The sequence below is a fragment of the Labeo rohita genome, chromosome 1 (genome assembly GCF_022985175.1).
Source record: "Labeo rohita strain BAU-BD-2019 chromosome 1, IGBB_LRoh.1.0, whole genome shotgun sequence".
In the NCBI taxonomy this organism is placed as follows: domain Eukaryota; kingdom Metazoa; phylum Chordata; class Actinopteri; order Cypriniformes; family Cyprinidae; genus Labeo; species Labeo rohita.
This window is the reverse complement of record NC_066869.1, coordinates 28,994,991-29,009,177: the sequence shown is the minus strand read 5'-3', so window position 1 is coordinate 29,009,177 and position 14,187 is coordinate 28,994,991. Positions and strand designations below refer to the sequence as shown.

Genomic DNA, 14,187 nt, shown 5'->3' with positions numbered 1-14,187 from the left:
GCCTTTCTGCACTTGAATGTTCATTGACTGACAGAGAAAGATGATTCTCTGCATTTTCTATATCTCTTGAATATCTAATTTTATAAGAACTAGTATTTGAGATGATGATTGTTTGAAAAAATCTGCTATTTTTCCACCTTGACATGTTTTTTTTTTTTTTCCTGAGGTGGAAAGCAAATATTTTCCAGTGTATAACTTCCCCTACCAAAACTTTTGTTTGCTGCATCTCATTAAAAGCAAATGAAGTGATAGGCTACTCCTAAATAAACATCCAGGTAAATAGATACTACATGCAATTTATAAGCAGTGATGTATCAATTTATATTACGTTCACATTTATATTAGCGATTTCAGCAATCGTTTATGCAAATGTGGTCATTATAGGCACAGTCTGGAGCTTTGCTGTTTAACTACTGTACATTAAATGAGTACTTCATTTGTAAGAACCTCTTTTGTCATGCCACTTAATGTCAAGTCCACCATTTGCAACCTAAAACTGCTGTTCATCCTCTTTCCTTTAACTGTACTTCCATATGAGTGGCTTTCCAGTATTTGATTGAAAAGGATAAGGTCACATTAGCATGTAACATTGTATGAAAATAATCCTAGATTTAGAGTGCTAAAGCCATGCAGAAGCAGGCGATGGAGGAGGGTGGCGGATGACTTTTAGCATACATGCATATGCAATAGTGATCAAAACATCCTCTTTAGAAAGGCATTACATTTTCATATTCAAGAAGAAATTCTAGCATGCTAGCCAAAACAATGACACACTATCTTCCTGCAAAGTGAGAATAGAATTTTCTGATTTCCCCAATGGTCTTAACATGAGCTGGGGTGGATTAAGATGTAGTCTGGAAGGAAACTGAAAAACGCCCTGTTGATGCAGGTGGTACAGAGGGTGTTGAATGATTCACTGACTGCTATGAGATTGATTCCTGATTGATTTGTAAGGTCATTTGCTGGTCTTATCCAGGAGCGCTGCCTTTCATCAGCAGGCCACCATCAAAAAAAGTGTCCCATGTTTTGAAGCTCTTTTCTTTATACTGTCATAGATATAGGCTATAATTATATCTGGAAAAGGCAAAAGAAACCCTGAACTGCCAGTAAGTGTCAACAGGAAGTTAGTTCTGAGACTTTTCTATTTCTACAACTGGCAAAACCAGTGAGATAACAGATCTTTGTGCAAAGTGAAACTCCACTATTTTTTCTCTTTCTTTCTAGATTTCTCTTTCTACAGTCCACAGTTATGTTGTACCTTTATGTCTGTTCTAGTTAGACCCAGTGGATGTTCACAAAGAACCTATTCTTGCATTCAGTCTGCAGTATTTTGCAATTATTAGTTTGTCACAGTTACATTATGTCTCACTGTTTTTCATTATTTCGTGAAATAAGGGCCACTTTTTAGATGAACTGTCATGTGTAAAGTAGTTCAACTTTGACATGAGTCTCAAAAAGCTTTTGATCTGTTCCATACAGTGGCGCTCCATCTAGCTGTTTTTGAACTCTTTATTCATTTCATTCCTGTAATTTCAAAGCTGAATTTTTAGCATCATTACTCCAGTCACATGATCCTTCAGAAACCATTCTAATATTTTAGCTGAGTAGACTTTTTCAGGTTTCTTTGATGAATACAAAGTTCAGAAGAACAGAATTCTGAAAAAAAATGTACTCAGCTGTTTTAAATATTGATAATATAATAATAATAATACACATTTCTTTAACAGCAAAAAATGATATTAGAATGATTTCTGAATGATTATGTGACACTGAAGACTGGTGTAATGATGCTGAAAATGCAGCTTTGATCACAGGAATAAATTACATCTTCAAATATATTCAAATAGAAAGCAGTTATTTTAAATAGTAAAAGTATTTCACAATATTACTGCTTTTGCTGTATTTTGGATCAAGTAAATAAATGGCTTGGTGAACAAAAGAGATTTCTTTAAAAAAAAAAACAAAAAAAAAAACATTATATGATATAAAAAATAAAAATTCAACTAAAGTCGGCGGCAATAACAGCAAGCCAACATATCGCACCGTTTTGCTTTGGGCATTCCCGAGTTTGAGTCCTGGGTCACGGACCTTTCCCGATCCCGTGCCCCCTCTAATCTAAACTGCATTTCCCAGAGTTCACATAGAAAATTCAATTAGATAGTAAAGCACAATGGGGATGACCCAGACCAATTCCAGCTTGTGCTAGCATATATGAAGGACACTTTCTATGACAGTAGTGGGGTAAAAGCCACAATTTCTTTTGCAAATGGAGCCATGGCATTTCAATGGCAATTAAGGGCTTACTTACAACCCAGTTCTTTCAGATTGCATGTGTGTGAAGCTTAGACGGAAGTGGCTGACGCCTGGGCCTGTCGCATGGCATGACTTCAATGCAAACTGAGGGTTTGAAGATAATTTACACTGAACTGGGAACAGTCAAGGCTAAGGAGAGACACGGGGAACAAAGAGGAACAGCATGGGGGAGGGAGCAGGAAGTGGGGATATGAACGTGGATGAGAAGCTGCCCATGTGGAGATATGGAGAATTTGACATGTGACATGGGAGCAGTACAAGGACATAGTTTGAAGAAAACACTGAACTCAATGCTTATTCAGTCACACACACAATGCTCATTGTTTTATAATACAATTACCAATCTGAATTTCCCATAAATGTATTCTTTAATGAAATTCTTTTCATTAAAAAAAGAATGAAAAAAATATCAAACTGAGTTTGGTTTGCTGATTTAAGCAAACATGGCACAGCACCAGGAGGGCAAACCTTATTTGAGTTTCTCTATATATACAACCTATACATATTGTAAATAATTAAATCCATTTTGCTATTCAGATTTTGGGGAACATTTTCCATTACTTACAAAAGACCAAGAACAACAATCCTTCACAGTTCTCTTAGAAGACAAGCTTATAGGTTAAAAAACAAGTACACTGAAATACAAAAATTGTAAAAATAATCAACAAAGGTTGTAAGATCTGTCTCAAGGCTTTACTAGTCTAAAAAGTCCCAATATTAAACACATGGCAGAAATGAGAGACCCCCCCCCCACACACAAGTGTTGTCTTCAGTTACCAGCACACTAACAGCAGCTGGATGTTGCTCTGTGATCAGGGTCAAATGGGCCCTTAAAAACACACACACACACACACGTTTTGTCTTTGTAACTGATTTGTGATAAAGTAACTGAAGCGGTGTGTGCGTTTGGGGAAACATCACTAGACGTTGATTGCTCATGACAGGCCAGTTGGCAGAGTAGCCGCTGCTTTACAACCACTACTCTGGAGATTCAAGAGACCTGAGTCCAGTTTAGGCTAAATACACAAAGACGCTGACAGATCATGTCAACTACAAAGAAAGGGAATATTTGTTTTAGCTGTATAGTTTTTTTTTTACAGTTCAACTCTAAACCTACTGTATTAGAATCACACACATTTTTATTATTTCATATGGCTCATAAGGATTAAAAGCATGTGCCAAGTTTTTAGAAATGTGTGCTATTTGTATTTGTGCATATGTATGATTTTAAATCTTTTAAACCATTTTCAAGAAAATACATGATAATGTGAAAAGCCCCACTCTAAAAGTTGCACAAGGTGGAATTGGTTAAGGAAAAATTTATTAGCATTGATTCTGACTAATGAATTTTTTACGTGGTTTGTCTTTAAAGGAGAATTTCACTTACAGAACAAAAATGTACAGATAACTTTTGTGTCTTTTTATGTGTTATGTTTTATGTCTTTCTTTCTTCAGTCAGAAAGAAATGATGTTTTTTGAGGAATCATTTCAGGATTTTTTTTCCATATAGTGGATTTCTATGGTGCCCATGAGTTTGAACTTCCAAAATGCAGTTTAAATGCATTTTGAAAATCACCCTACATCGCTGTTTTTTTTCATCGCTGTAAACATCTGCAGCGATGATTTTGAAGTTGGAGGAGAAAATGAGATGGGAGTTTTCGACCTACCCTATCTGTCTTGAACCGGAATACACAGAGTTCACGCAGAGCTAGACAAGTTGAGCATTTGAGGTTAAAAAACATATAAATTGTAATTTTTTTTTTGACCGATCATTTCGCTAGACAACACCCTTCTTTCTTGGCTGGGATAGTTTAGAGCCCTTTGAAGCTGCATTTAAACTGCAATTTGGAAGTTCAAACTCACAAGCACCATAGAAGTCCACTATATGGAGAGAAATCCTGAATTTTTTTTTTTTTTTTCTCAAAACACACAATTTCTGCGACTGAAGAAAGAAAGACATAAACATCTTGGATGACAAGGGTGTGAGTAAAATAATCTGTGAAGTTTTGGAAGTGAACTTCTCCTTTAAGCATATTAAAAACACCAGACAGACATGAAAACACTAAAAACTTGATTTTAACCACAGGGGGTCTTTAACTCTTTCCCCCCGCAGCCTTTTTAAAACAGCTGTCAGCATTTTTTTTATTTTGTATTTTTTTCATTTTGACCAAATTTTTCATGGCCCCTAGAATATTTTATATGAATATTTGCAGATGTTCTTTTCAAACAGTCAAAAACTCTGCTTTAAAAATAAAACCTCTCCCTTTTTATCGGAACTGGAATGTGGGTAAGTTTAAAAAAAAAAGCAACATTTGAAACAAAAAGCTGAGAAAATCGTGTTTTTATAAAAAACTATTTCCAAATGAGATTCAGAACAATGATCAAAGTATAACAGGAGTCGATCGCTTCCATCAACACCCCCAAAGTTTGTACAGTCCTAAACCACTTTCTAGATCATCATTTCATTCTGTAACATTAGGCAGTTTTGATTTATATAATGATTAATGTTTGATGATTGCATTATTTTAGATATCAGCTTCTCCATGTTATGATCCAGAGACTTAATACTCTTTCAAAAGATGAGTAATAGCGCCTCATACCATACACCACTAAAAAAAATGGAAATCTGGAAAATTCCGCCAATGGCGGGAAAGTGCCGTCTCATGAATGATGGAAATTCCGTCAATAGTGGGGAAAGAGTTAATAGTAAATATGAATTGAATTTTGGGGAGTCGCACCACATGACATTTTACAACCTGAACTAGCCTTGAGTTGTCATAAGATGTCAAATTATTTGATACTTTAAAAGACTCATTGATGTCAACATACAGTCATGACAGTATGCAGTAGTCCCTGCATGAAAAATATTTTTTCCTGCATGTTTCTGCAAGCAAAGAGCCTTCAGGGGAACCTATGACTTCTATGTAACTCTGCATGGATATAGTGTTAGGAAAACATATTTTAATCTAAATTGCACACTTCACCTTTAAGTGTGCCTGCAGTGCGCTCTTAAGGAATATTTAATTGAAAGTGACATGACTTCTATGCATTGCAGTCTTGGAATGGTTAACTCACCCCCTTTTCCATTCACACACACACACACACACACACTACAACACAAGCTAGGAGCTCCTAGCAAATTTTCCGTACTTCCAGGAGGACAAATAAGATTAAGTTTTGGTTGGCACATCATGTAGCATATTACAGAAACATGCTAAGGCCTGTTCTTTCTCACTGGTTAGGATCAAGAGAAGAGGGCAAAGGAGGATTAGATCAGACCCGAGAACCGCTCTGGGAACTATGGCTGACCTCTAAGACTAGTCCACTCTCACAGAGAAAGGCCTTAAATATGAGCTGCCCTCTGGCTTCAAACTCATATCTGCAAATCAATCTAAAGAAAGACAGAAGGTCAACAAAGGCCCACTATCTGGGAACATGGGCATATTTGAAAGGCAATTTGTATGAATTCAATGAAGACACATATGTATGCATAATAATCATAAACCATTTTGGCATCTAAACCATTAGTAATCAAATATTTATGAAGACCATTCTGAGCACATAATTCAAAAACGTCATTTTGAATCAGACATACATTAGACTTAAATGATTTTTACATCTATAAATGTATAGATACATTTTTGGGCCACATGTAGCATGGGTAGCAATGAAGGTGAATAAAACCAGTGAGTTAACACTGGGTTGTTTATTTTGGAAGGTATCGGGGGCTGGGTTGGACCTAGTGGAAACGACAAGCCAAAGCTGGTAAGAGAGGTCCTTTCATTTGGAAACATGCAAACAAGGCTCTCTCTCTGTCTCTTATTTCACACTCACACCCAACACAGACACACGCATAAATAATTTATTCAATTTGCATGCTTCAAATCTGAAGGCTAAAATAAAACAAACAACAACAACAACAACAAAATCTAAAATGATAACTAGTGACAAAGTCAGTGGTCAGCATATTATTTAAATAATACATTTGTTTTCCCGATAAAACGTTAAAAACCAACAGTGTTTATGTGACCCTGGACAAAAACACAGTCATATGTGTCAATTTTTTTAAATTGAGATTTATACATCATCTGAAAGCTAATAAATAAGCTTTCCATGCGTATGTTTTGTTAGGATCGGACAATATTTGGCCGAGATACAACTATTTGAAAATAAATAACTAAATAAATCATAATTTAGAAAAATCACCTTTAAAGTTTTTCAAATTAAGTTCTTAGCAATGCATATTACTAATCAAAAATTAAGTTTAAGTTTTGACATATTTATGGTAGGAAATTTACAAAATATCTTCATGGAACATGATCTTTACTTAATATCCTAATGATTTTTCGATCATTTTGACCCATACAATGTATTGTTGGCTATTGCTACAAATATACCCATGCTACTTACGACTGATTTTGTGGTCCAGGGTCACATATGTGTCTTTGTGTGTGTAAATATGAATTCACTATCAAAATGAAAAAACCTAATATGAAATAACACACTGTATGCGATGATATAATGTTTTTAAACAAGCATGTGCCGTATCTAGCACACTAGGTGTTATTTAACTGTGGGCTGTTTTGAGCACAAAGAAAAACAGGGGACATTTTCACGCAGAACTGGGGATAGGCCTTCAAAAATAGGGACATTCTGTTTATTTTTTTTTTTTTTTTTTGCACAAACCCTATTCTGCATGAGAATTGTTTGATTGGATGAGAGTGCCTATCGTTTCTGGGAATTACAAATGCTGACCTTCTGTCCTCTTTTTGTTGTCATCAACAACCAAATTGTTTTTCCTCACTGAAAAAAAATGTGCCTCTACCTAAATCACCAAAAAAAACAACGTTCATTCTTATTTACAAACAAAAAAATATGATTACAGCAGCAGATTTTCAGTTAAAGGTGCAGTATGTAATATTGACAGTTAGCAGTTGAAATGGGTACTGCAGTCCAATTTCAAAATATTGAAGAGCGTTGTTTCTCCCACCCCACCCCCCTCAGAACATTCGAGTTGTCAGATGCAACAAGGAACAAGTGCAACTGACAAGTTAGGCAAGAAGCTTTACACTGAGCTTTACATTGATGAATCTGATCTCCCACTCAGTTTATTTGCTTGCTTCCATGTTGCAATACTATTGGGTAACTGCAAATGAGCAGAATCACAGACCAAAACGAAAACATACATTCTGATATAGAAATCACATTAACTGGCTGTAGCACTGTTTCTCAGAAAAAAAAGTATGTGAATTAACATGTTTCCTATATATCTGCAAACACATGTTATTTTCAATGTCATGTGGATCCTTGCACAATACTATCTTAAGGATGTGATTTGTAAATGAATTCGTTTTGACAGCTGCATCACATAATCGGTTCCTTCTGCATGACTTTTCTGACAATGAAAACTTGCTCAGTAGCTCAACTGGTACATTGATATGGTGTGATGTGGAGAGCTCAAAGACTTGTAGAAGCAAACTAACATGGCATGGTTGGCTTTAGCTAATGAACTGGTGAGGTTTAGGAAAGGTGATACCTTATTTTCAAACGCTATCAATCTTTTAGCAGCATTCACTGGACATTTCATTTCTAAACTTACACATTAACAGCCTATGTAATAAATGTTTCCAGAATCACTATCATCTGATTTAGATAAAATCAAACTTACTTTAAAGGAGAAGTCCACTTCCAGAACTACAACAATTCACAAATAATTTACTCACCCCCTTGTCATCCAAGATGTTCATGTCTTTCTGTCTTCAGTTGTGAAGAAATTATGGTTTTTGAGGAAAGCATTGCAGGATTTCTCTCCATATAATGGACTTCATTGGTGCCCCAATTTTGAACTTTCAAAATGTAGTTTAAATGCAGCTTCAAAGGGCTCCAAACGATCCCAGCCGAGGAAGAAGGGTCTTATCTAGTGAAACGATTGGTCTTTTTTTCGGGAAATAAAAAATTGTATACTTTTTAAGCACAAAAGCTTGTGTAGCACAGACTCTGGGATGCACGTTCACGTACTATTGCATCACGTCGAAAGGTCACACGGAACGTAGGTGGAACCACAGACCCAGTGTTTACAAAGCGAATGCACAAAGACTAAGAAAGTGCAAGTAAGTCAAACACTGTTTACAAACAAAAAGGTACAACGATGTCGGACGATTCTGAAGTTGTAGGAGAAAATAACATGGAGTTTTTCGACATACTCTACCTTTTTGAGCCAGAGTACACAGACGATGAACTTGTGGTGATTCGAAGACGTGATTCGTAGTAGTGATGGGAAGTTCGGATCATTTTACAGACTCTGACCTTTGAGTCTCGTTCAGCAAAATGAACAAATCTTTTTTCAAATCATTTTGTTCATTTTAGCAAAATCAGCATCACGTGACAGCCCCATAAGACTCAAAACAGGTGAACTAATTCCAGTACAGAACCTAATAGGATGTTGTGCATGCGCGACTGAATGAATTACTCCCCGAGACGAATCATTCTTCCCGAGTCACATTAAAGACTCGTTTAAAATGAACGAATCGTTCAAGAACGACCCGTGGACGAGCTTTTGTGCTTAAAAAGTATACAAATATTTATTTTTCCAAACAATGATCGATCGTTTTGCTAGATAAGACCCTTCTTCCTCAGCTGGGATCGTTTAGAGCCCTTTGAAGCTGCATTTAAACTGCATTTTGGAAGTTCAAATTTGGGGCACCATTGGAGTCCATTATATGCAGAAAAATCCTGAAATGCTTTCCTCAAAAACCATAATTTCTTTACGACTGAAGATAGAAAGACATGAACATCTTGGATGACAAGGTGGTGAGTAAATTATGTGTAAATTGTTGTTCTGGAAGTGGACTTCTCCTTCCTTCTACTTGTTTCTCGTTTCATTCTACTGTGCTTACAAGTTTCACGAAACGCCTCCATCTGAACGAATTTCAGTTGTTTCGAAAGTATCTGTTACCAAAATTGTTCCTCTTCTCAGGTCTAATACTACCCACACCTGTAGGTGAGTTAGGGTTTTATTGTGGTTAATTTTTTTCAACATTGGGGACAGCCCAGTGACTCAAACCATGATCTTTATAAACAGAGACAACTCACTGTGACTGTGTTTGATTACTAAGAGGAAGTTTCTCATATAAAGGAGAAGTAGAGTTTGACATTTATCAGTAGAGTTGTGTCTTCAAGTGTTCATGCAACAGCCAGGGAGCGGTTTCACAATGTGACCGGCAGCTTCCTGTTTCTGGTGGTGTGTGAGATGAGTGTACGGGGGCACGTGTCTGTTTATAAGACACTAAAGAGAGTGTCTTGTAAACCTAAACTTTCCAAAATATCTGTCAATGTATTACTGTTCAATGTGAGACTAAAAGTCTGATGACCAAAATACCTCACAAACTCTATCGCTCACAACTCTTTCACTGAGTTTGACTGTCTGAGAATCTCTTTTCTGTATGTTAGAAGAAACGAGAACCCACTAAAGATGCTTTCACATGTTTTTTGGCAACAGAAGAAAAGTTGAAATGAAACCAAATGTTTACCCGTAGAAACATGTTCCTGCTCTTAATGTAAGGAATTTGATGCCACTTAGGCAACACAGGCTTTTGGATAATACATATATTCATAGACTTTCCAAACCACCTGGGCTGCTGAAACATATCCCAACATCTCAGACTGTAGGCAGGAAAACACCCTAGGTGTATGGCTAGTCTATCAAAGCTATTAGATAATGTTAGCCATTAATCTTTAAGGCATTGTTTTAGCAAATTCACATTCATTCTACTGTAGAACACACACATTTTTATGATCCAATCCATTCCTTAATATGTAACATTAAGGATGTAAAACTGACTGCAAGCTACAATTCATTCTGACTGTAAAAGGCATAATTAAAACAAAAGAATGGATGTCATAGGCTTTCAATGAAACGAGCAAAAACATATCTTCTTTTTTTTGTTTTGTTTTGGGTGAAGTGTGTCTTTAAAGTTTGCATTACTTTACTTGAAAACAGCTATAGAGAGGAATGGCTGATGCAACGATCTGCATATGACTAAGTGTGTGGTATATTTGTGCAAGTGTGTGTGGGAAGAGTACGGTACAATGTTACAGCACAAAAAAAAAGAGCAACACAACCACTAAGAGGTGAATGACAATTCTGCCTACAAACGTCAGATATGACAGTGCTAGGCCTCACACTCCTGTGTCTCTTTGACTCAATTTCAATTCTGAAATGGCCTGAAGATCCACTAGCGGAGTGCAAGAGTGAAAACTAAGAAGGTCAACAGGCTCTAAAACATCTGTCAAGTCTTATCGTCTCCAAACAATGAGAAAAATACATGGTGCCACTAAAAAGACAAGTCAAATACAGAATAAGGTTCCAACCTTTTCTCACGATGAAAACGTACCCGTGGGAACATTTTCGCAAGACGCAAAATACATACCACTAATTAGATATCACTGCACTTCCAACAAAAAGTAAACACTAGAGGCGGTAAAACAGTGAGCACTTATAATTGTATAAGTGCTAATGCACTTATAATTGTATAATTGTATAAACGTACCATATGCATGTTCGTCTGGTTCCTGGGAAAAAAAAATGATTCTGAGATCCATCTTTTCACACTGAGGACAACTGAGGGACTCAAACAGAACTACACGATGCATTAAGAGCCAGAAGGTGAAAACTTTTTGATTTGGAAGATCAAAGTAAATTGTACTTAATTTGTCTTCCAGGAAACATGCGAGTATCTTCTGTTGCTTCCAAAGGGCAGCACTAACTGGAAATAAAATTATATTTCTACAAAATAAGAAAAATTTGGGCACCTTCATCCTGTTCAAAAGTTTTCACCCCCTGGCTCTTAATGCAACGTGTCTCCTTGCCAGTGAATCTTTGAGTCTCTCAGTGTGAAAAGATGGATCTCAAAATCATACAGTCACTGCTGGAAAGGGTTCAAATATGCAAAAGATGCTGGAAAACATTTTCCAGCATCTTTTTAGCTTTTTTTTTTTTTTTTTTTTTCTGAAGAATAGTGCTCAGTTTAACTGTTCAAAACAAACAAGGGACTCATGAACATCATCACAAAACAAACAAACAAAAAAAAACACACACAGTATTAAGAACAATACTTTTGAAGGGGGTTATTTTAATAATTTCAGCTATTTTTTGTCTTGTGGACTATGTAAACATATTTTATATAAAATATCGTACACGGGACAGTACTAAATAAAAAATAACATGCATTTTATGTAATCTCTCTTATTTTGTTAAAATTATTTACATTTTCACACATTCTGCAAGGGATTCCCAAACTTTCACATGCCACTGTATGTACTTATTGGTATTTTCATGTTCATGTTCATTTTCATTTTCATTTTCATTTTTTAAAAATTATAAAAAGGAGAACATTTTTAGTGCTGTTTCAATAATAATGCAATTATAAATACTATTTTTAAAAGCCCCTCTGGGAAAAGGCTCTGCTCTTTGCCTGACTGACACAAACAAGGGCAACATGGCCTGTGTCACTTTCCCTTCAAGTGCCTGCTGACTCTTTCTCCTCCAGCAGCTGTCAATCACCTTCAAGTGTTACACTTTTATGAGGCTTCGAGGCCAGCATCTGCTGAAAAGCATCAGGGCAGAGGGAAGTGGAAGTTGACAATGCTGGGAAGCTTGGGGGTTTAATGATTTCATTAGGATGTAATATTTTTCAACACCAAGTTGCACTTGTGTGACAGAACTTGTGTAAAAGTTGGCAACAATTACTTCTTTTTTTTTTTTTTTTTTAAGGTGAACTGAAAACAAAAGCATGGTATTACAATGATACAATTCTCAAATCTGAAATGCACCTTTAAACCAAGTCATAGCATAGGCCTATGTAAGATGCGTACATGACAGTACAGAGGAGTTTCATTCTCCTCAAACTGGAAAATCATTTTAAATTCTTTTTAATTCTTTGAGTTTCCCTTCCCCCACCCTCTCTCGATCTCTGTAGTTCTCAGTGATACTTTTTCAGGGATAAAACACAGTTAATCCAGTAAGCTTCAAATGTACCACTGTGTGTTGTGATGTGTCTTTAAAGTGAAGGAAAGGATTTTGGAAGAAAGAGAGAGTTTATATAGCAGTGTGGCTTATGCTCAACATACTGTAGTAAATTATTACTGTAATTTGCGTACAGTTAATTAACATTCACACTGGATAAATGAAATCCGTCCTACAGCCATTTTTTAATTACAAAATATATTTCATGTTCTTTGCATGTTGTTCTGATTTTGTAATTTACACAAAATTACAGCCATTCTTGAGAAACCTGCAGGACCAGATCAACAAATTACTTCACTCATCATTTCTTAATAGGTAGGGTGATGTTTATAAGATCAGTAGGGAAAAAAAACAAAACAAAAACCAAAAGCAAACATGGCAACAAGAAAACCACAATCTCAGAAAACAGCAACTTCAGCTGTTTTTGTGAACCATGTATGTAATAGATCTGACAGAATAGAATATCATAAGATACTAAAAAGTCTGTAATAATAATAATAATAATAATAATTTTTTTTTATTATTATTATTATTATTATTGAATATCTAACAATAATAATACTCCATCTATTCACAATGTAGATCATGACCCTTTTCAGCAAGACTTACCTCTCTCATAGACTCTCACAAGCACAACAACACTCTTCCTTATTATGCTCATTATCTGAAGAACGCAGTGTTGGGGCTTGCAAAGAACATTTGGTGAGGAATGAATTGTATTGAGACTTGCCTGAATCCTTGTGGAACATACAACAACAAACCAGAGAAAACATAACCTGTCTCAACTCCTCAGCCTTATAATAGGATCATCTGAGGGCAAATAATATAAGAGTAAAACTAAACCATAAAATCTAATTGACTATCTCATGGGAGAATTTATAAGCAAGTACAAAAATAAAGCGTTAAAGGAATGAAAATAAGAGTTTCCTCTTAAAGTGTTAGATAATATGTGCAGGTGTTGAAGCCTGTCCTTGTCTTTCAGCAGGCTATGCATGGACACAAGATTTGCACAAAACCTCATACCATCAAATGACAGAAAATGACTTCGCATGGATGGGATATTTGATTTCTTTAGAAGAAGAAATAGTAGATCACACAGTTTGACTGACCATAACATTAGCCTGGGTCACTTCTCAGCTATTTTGCCTGACAGAAATGAAGATGTAAAAGCATAACTGAAACAAACAAATAAGCAAACAAACAAATGAATAAGCAAGCAGGCTCATCATAAAATAAATAAATAAATAAATAAAAATCACTGTAAGGTCATTCCAAACCTGTTTCGGCATTTCAAGTCTTCTGAAGTAAAACTTGAAAGATTTGAGTGAGGAATGGTCTAAAATTTAGGTTGATGTGCACTGATTATCTTCCCCTTCAGTGGAAGATGTTAAATTAAACTTATGATCTAATTAGCCAGTTTAATGAATGAAGACTTGGGATATAACAAACAGGACCAGTTTCATGATACTAGAACTCCGCACAATCCCCAATTCATTGTAACAGAGTGGAAAAGAGCAACCAGGACATACCGCAAAACTTCCAACTTTGTGCTACAGTAAAGATCAACAATCATGGGTTTGAAACAACAGTAACAATGTTCATTTCAAAGACACTTTTAGCATTCAAAATTGTTCCTATTTGTGTCTCTGTTTGTGCCTGTTGTGTGTGTGGTACACAGTTAAACACAAATGAGAAGCTCCTGTAATCTTTCAGGGCTTCCCCATCCTGAGAGCACATACTAATCAAACTATCAGTCTTATACTGAATGAACATTTACCATGTCAGGTTCTTTCACTCGACAACAATTCCTGCTTTGACTAAAAATTCAAGACCCAATCCCAAAAGAACAA

The 14,187-nt window shown here is 35.9% G+C and overlaps 1 protein-coding gene across 1 annotated transcript in view; it reads right to left on the bottom strand.

The window, feature by feature from the left end:
• The window catches only part of kcnq5b (potassium voltage-gated channel, KQT-like subfamily, member 5b), a 118,358-nt gene that overhangs the window by 102,954 nt on the left and 1,217 nt on the right, over nt 1-14,187 (bottom strand). The gene's annotated exons all lie outside the window — the stretch shown is intronic.